This window comes from Spermophilus citellus, assembly GCF_964194105.1.
Source record: "Spermophilus citellus genome assembly, chromosome: 2".
NCBI classification, from domain to species: Eukaryota; Metazoa; Chordata; class Mammalia; order Rodentia; family Sciuridae; genus Spermophilus; species Spermophilus citellus.
Genome location: NC_138183.1, coordinates 49,679,160 through 49,685,720, shown reverse-complemented (window position 1 = coordinate 49,685,720; position 6,561 = coordinate 49,679,160).

Sequence of the window (6,561 nt, the reverse complement as noted above, 5' to 3'; positions counted from 1 at the left end):
CCGACACGACATCTGGATACCGAAGGCCGGGCTCGGGGCCAGGTAGGTGGAGCCAATGCCCGGGTCCAGGCTGAGTACGGCTCCCCTTCCCCTACCAGCACTGGATGTCGCCTGAGTTACCGGACTAGGGTGAGCACCGAATCCGCTACATCTAGGCCATTTTTATTTTCGGTTTTGGCTTCAAGATACAGCGGAGAATCTGAGCGCTTCTTCCTCTTTCCTCCTCCCGCACTCCCCTCCCCCAGGGGCCGCTCGCTTTCGCTCGGGCACCCGAGAGGACTGCAGCGTGGCGCGGACTGCAGCGGAACGCTGCCGCCGCCGCCGCCGCCTCCGCCCAGCGCTCCGCCACCCTGCTCTCCCGCTGCCTGACAACTCTGCGCGCTGGCTGTCCCCTCCGCCCTCTCTTTCCTTCCATGCCACTGATTCTTTCATTTTAGAGAGCCTCCCTCCTTTCTCCTCCGCGGTGGTCCATTCGGAACCGGAAAAGCGGGGGAAGGAAAGGAAGGAGTCGCAGAAAGACGGGGTGACTCCAGGACACCGAGCGGCCTGAGGACACGGAGAAGCCGCCGTGTCCTAGAGCGCACTTTGGCGAGTCTGTGTTCGGGGTCTGGAGCTCGGAGGCGGGCTCGGCGACTCTCTGAAAGCGGGAAGTCGAGCCCAGGACGCAGCTTTCAGGCACGCGGCGCTGACCGGGTGACCGACTTCCTGGGCCTGCGGTCCGTCTGGATCTGTCCAGAGCCTCTTAGGCAAGAACCGCGGCCTGGACGACCCAAAGTGTGGAAGAGCTTGTGGGACTAGGCCCAGCTTTCTACGCCTGGAAATGTGGCCCGCCTCTCAGCGGCTGCCCTCCCGTTCATGGGTTCGGGCCTAGTAGCCTGGCAAGTGGAACCATTTCTACTTCTGAGAAAGAACTCACAGGTCCTTATGTATCAGCCACCAAATCCCTTCACTTTAAGGAGGAGGAAAGTGGGGCCTGGGATAGCCAAGCCACCCATCTAAAGCTGTTCTGTAACTGAAAGACCAAAACGGAGCAGCAGGGTGCTTTCCTTTCCCATTCCCCGGTCCTGTCACGTGACGTCGATGGTGAAGCTGTCCCCGGGACTGAAGATCCAGCCGGTCGGATGAAGTAAGACTTAACGGTTGCTCTTAAATTCTAGATTCCACAAAGGCACTTTTCCGGTAGGATTCACTCATCATTTACCTACAGACTTGCTCAGAGCAGGAGCTACTTGCCTCCTTCTGTCTGAAATGAATGTTCTCTCTCGTTCTTCTCAAGGCTGGCTCCTTTCCGTTCAGGTCTCTTATTCACCATCTCCTCTAAGAAACACCTTCCCTTTAGGGCACCCGCACACCATGGCAGCCCCACCCTCCTTACAGTACTTAAGCGTGAAAAGTTATTTGTGGTGTCGGTCTCACAGTAGAATGTAAGCTTGGTGAAAATCAGACCCTGGTTTACCTCCTGCACCTATGACACCATTCTCTTCAAAAAACTTCATGGGAGAGAGGGACTCTGAGGGATCGCTGAGGAAGGGCACTTTAGAAAGGGGTAGGTCAGAGAAATAACTCCTCTGCAGGAAACAATACTGCTGAATTCAGCATAGAATTTAAGGATTCTAGAAGAATGGAGGGGTGAAGAGTTTCCTGGGCCCAGACAAAGTGACTAGCTGTGGTAACAAATCTCGGTGGGGAAAGGAGAGAAGGCCCTGATTCATTTCTTGAAATTGTTATTTATAGTAGCCAGTGTTCTTCAGAGAAACAAAGCCTCTAGGGTAGGATAGGATAGGTAAGAAACTTATTTTAAGAATGGATTCAGAAAATGGCGGGGCTGGCAAGTTGCTAATTTGCAGGCAGCCTGGAAACCCAGGAAAGAGTGGGTTTTGCAGGCTTGAGGCACCTCAGACTTTTCTCTTAAATCCTTAAGTTGGTTGGATGAGACCCATTCAGTTTATGGGCTGTATATGCTTTATTCAAAGTCTACTGACTGAAATGTTGATTACATCTAAAAGATACCTTCACAGCCACATTTAGACTGGTGCTTCCCCCCCCCCCAAACTGGGTACTCCAGCAATGCCAAGTTGACATATATAATTCACCATCATATTATCTTGTTGTGCTTGTTTGGCTCAGTTTCTTAGCCAAATTTTAATTCAGGGATCTGTCTGTATTTATTGGACCTGTATAGCTTAAACTGTTTTCTTTCTATGGAAACTTGTCCAGGAGAAAAGAGCAGTTCAGAGGAATGCCATTTTAGTAAGAAGATGATTATAGGGCTGGGGATATAGCTCAGTTGATAGAATGTTTGCCTCACATGCACAAGGCCCTGAGTTCAATCCCCAGCACCCCCCCCACACACACACATATTGTATAGAAGGTTCTCTGTTCAAATAATTTTTTTTTTAAATTGAACTTTTAAATTCCATTTTGTTTTCTCCTTGCTGTCTAGCACCTGTTCTCTATCAGTTATGGTGTGGAAAGAAATTCTAATTTTAATTTGTCTAAGCAAAATGTAATTATAAAGGTGATTTTCTAGCAAAACAACTAATAGAATATGTGGAATTCCAAATACTTTTGGAATTCCAAGGGACTTTTGGTTAGGTTATGTGCTTTTCAAAAAATTAACAACTAGGAGTTGAAAAGTATTATGTACTTGTGCTTGAATCACTTGCTTTTTCCTTATAGTGACCCTTTGAATTTTGGATTATTTATAATCCTACAGGTGAAAATATTAATGTCCAGACAGGCTCAAATCATGGACATTACATGGCCAGCAAGTGTGAGAACTGGAACCATTAGGAAAGTCTTAAAAACAACAACAACAAAAACTTTTTGTAGTGGTACTGGGGACTGAACCCAAGGTCTCAAGCACACTACACAAGCATCCTACCACTGACCTACATCCCCAGCTCCCCCCCCCCTTTTTTTAAAAAAAAAATTTGAGACATAATTACTAAATTGCTCAGTCCTCAAACTTGCAATCTTCCTATCCTCCTGCCTCCGCCTCCCAAGTAGCTGGGGTTATAGGCATTTACCACTGCACCAGCTTCAGGAAGATTTTTAGACTTCTGCTCTTTCGGTTTTCCCAAAGACCTGATTCAACAGCAAGTGAGTTGATTGTGAATCACTTATGCAGGCAGGTACTGAATGTGGGAACTTTTCTCTGCTATCTTCCACTGGCCTAAAAATCTGGCAGGCACTTTTCTGAGTCTTTTAATAAAGGAAAAGAATGTTCTATTTGGATCAGTACCTCTCAGGCAGGGATAGGAGAGGAAAATCTTATTGTGCATTCCTTGTCCTGTTTTCCTGCCCCATGACTCTTGATTAGCACAACTTCATGAGACATTTTCTCCATGTCACATATGCTCAAATCCCAATCCCAAAGGCACAAGAGACACCATAGGCAATATTTAAAATCAATTTTTTGATCATACATGACAAAAGAGTAATTTCTAAAATATATGAATAAACACATAAACCAATAAAAATATAACCCAGTTAGAAAACAAAGTTATGAGGCAGTTTATAGTCTATATACACTTAGTCAAAAAATAAATGAAAGATACTCAATCTCACATGTAAAGACATGTAAACAAAACCAAATTTGTATAATTACAAGTCTGGCAAAAAGAAAATGGAATGGCAAAGTTGTTAGGAAACAGACACTCTTTTAACTATTATAATTTCATGTAATTGTTTTGAAAGGTAACTTTATAGTATCAATCAAAATTATATGTGCATTTATGCTCCTGTATGTGCTTATATGTTCCCTCTGACTCACCTTTTCCATTCTTATGATTCATAAAATAATGCAAATGTACACAGATAATGTGTAGAAATATACTTGTATACACATGCACTATATAAATATGTATATATTATATATATATGCTATATATGGTATATCTACAAGTATGGGAAATATGTTGTATACATGTTTGTATGAACATACACACATATGTATATATATAGACATGTATATGTCTTAACAAGTGACTTAGCAATAAGTCATATAAATATGAAAAGCATATATAACATATATGTATACATATCTAAAAGTATGGCTATATATATATGTACACACAAACATAAGTATGGAAAGATTACAAACAAATGCAACATACTTGTACAGAGACATCTCTTAAGTAACAATTTTACTCCTGTTGCACAAATATCTCATATACATGTGCAGAAATTGTTTATTATATAATATACTATGTTAATAGTGTTACAAAAAATACAAGAAAAAGAAAACATGTGACATGTTTGTAACAGTTAAGATTTTTAAAAATTAATACTCATCCATAAAATATAAAACTATATACATTTAGAAAAAATGAAGTAATCTATATGTGCTGTTAATGGAAGCTGTCAAAGAACTATTGCTAATCAAAGAAAGCCAGTGATAGAATAGTATAAATGTGTTTTTCAAATATGTGTGTTGGGGAGGGATGTTTACAATTATATATACTAATATTTCTGGAAGGATAATTTATAATTTTTAAATAGTGTTTACCCTTGGATAGTGAGAATGGGAAGAGGAAGTTTCAGGGGATTTTTATTTTGCACTTTTTGCTTTCTGGAGTGTTTGAAATTCATTATAGCAAGAATTATTAAACCACAAGCACAGACATTTGGGAGATCAAACTTACATATTCCAATTTGGTAGACCTGGAACTGATTAGCAAATCTACGTGGGTGATTCTGACAACGAGCCAGGGTTGAAAACCAATTGCCTCAAATGGAAATGGTTTTAAACTTGTTGCTTTCAAGTGACTACTGGGATTGACACCCTTATTGTATAGGCACAGTCTTAGAAGGTAAATGTGGAATAGTCATTTAATTTTTTCCTAGAAAGAATATGACATTAAATATTTCTGTTTATGTTAAGATTTAAACACATCAGAGGCCACTGTGAACTTGGAAAGGCTTATTGCAATCACTCTAGATATCAAAGGTGGTACAGAGATTGGAGAGTAGTAGAAGAAAATCAAAGGTTATAGTTTTATAACTCTAGGTGGTAATGTTGACAGGGGATACACAGGATGGTGAAGGGCAGTTTGGTGCCCTAGGAAAAGTGATAGAGCTAGGGACTCATAACTTATAGATTCCATGAGAAGCCATTTTATAAAAATCTTTCCAGAAGACACCCTTTAGAAGAAAACTCCAGGTGTTAGCAATAAACCTTCTGACCTGTCTCTGGGTTTTGAACAGAAGAAATTGTTTGCTGTTTTGTTTATGCATTATCTCTTATATTATAAAATGTGTTATAGCATGCAGTGACTTTTACAGTTTAATTAGATGTAGAAAACAAAATGTAATTGTGTTACTTATATTAATAGAATAGAGAAACCTGAAAGACAATGGATAATCTTCACATATTTGGTTTGTGAGCACACCAAAAACTACCTAAATATCACACACACAACCCTGGTTAAATCATTCTCTGTTATCCATAACTTAGAATCATGTATCTGGTGCACAAGAAAGTGAAATTCTCAGGAAGACCTAGTTTTAAGCCAAGTCAAGGAGATGGAGAGATTTGTGAATGGATAGAAGGCAGAGAGAAGTTTGTTTAAAATGGAATGGAGACAGAGTTCAGAGGAAGTAGCTCCAACCACATGATAATAGTATTATGTTAAAGAGTGGATAAAAAGATTGTGCATTTGAGGAGCAGGCCAAGTATGAAAGGGAAATGAGCATAGTTCAGTTACTGTAATTGGTCATAAAGTTTTAACTTGACCTCTGTTGGAAGATATTTTAAATATCAGGACTGGCTTTATATATCTACCAGATGTCTAAATCTAGGAGCTTCTGAGTGAGAAGGGGATTAATAGCTATTTAGGATCCTTATAAACTTTTAGTATAGTTTTTTAGTATAGCTGTAAGGATGTTAGCACCGTGTGTATGTGCAAGCATGTGCTAGGCATTGAACCCAGGGCCTTCTGCATTCTGGGCGATTCAGCTACACCCCCAACCCAACCAGCATGTCACTTTAATACAATGTTCATAGCTCTTTTTCCAGCAAAGCCTTTGTTTTATATTTAGTTCAAATGTCAAATTAGTAAATCAGAGTTGGTGCTCATTTTGACACATAAATTTATTCACATAACTGTGCTTAATATATAATCCATGCCAGTTACATTTTTTTTTTCACTAACAGCACTGGTATCAAAGAAAATTTTCCTGTATTATGTAATTAATAGGACTGAATATATGAAAGTTACTTAAGTTTACAGAAGTTCTTTATGCATGTAATGATAACAAAATCTTCTGGGTAGGGGATTGAAAAGGCAAGAATGGAATCATCCCATTTGAAAAGTTGAAATTGAGAAAAGTTTTATTTAAAAAAAACAAGATAGTAGTAGGGAGTGAATACATTTCTATTATTTATATTTTGATTATTTGAAGCCTGGAATTTTTTCACAAATCCCAGCAGCATGTACACAATGTTTTGGTTGAGCAAATCTGTTGAACTGCTGGCCCATCTTCCACAAAATAAAACCATGCTCCTCTTCCTTCTATTCCTCATGTTATTCTCTTTTAATTCTCATCTCTGCCCTCCTG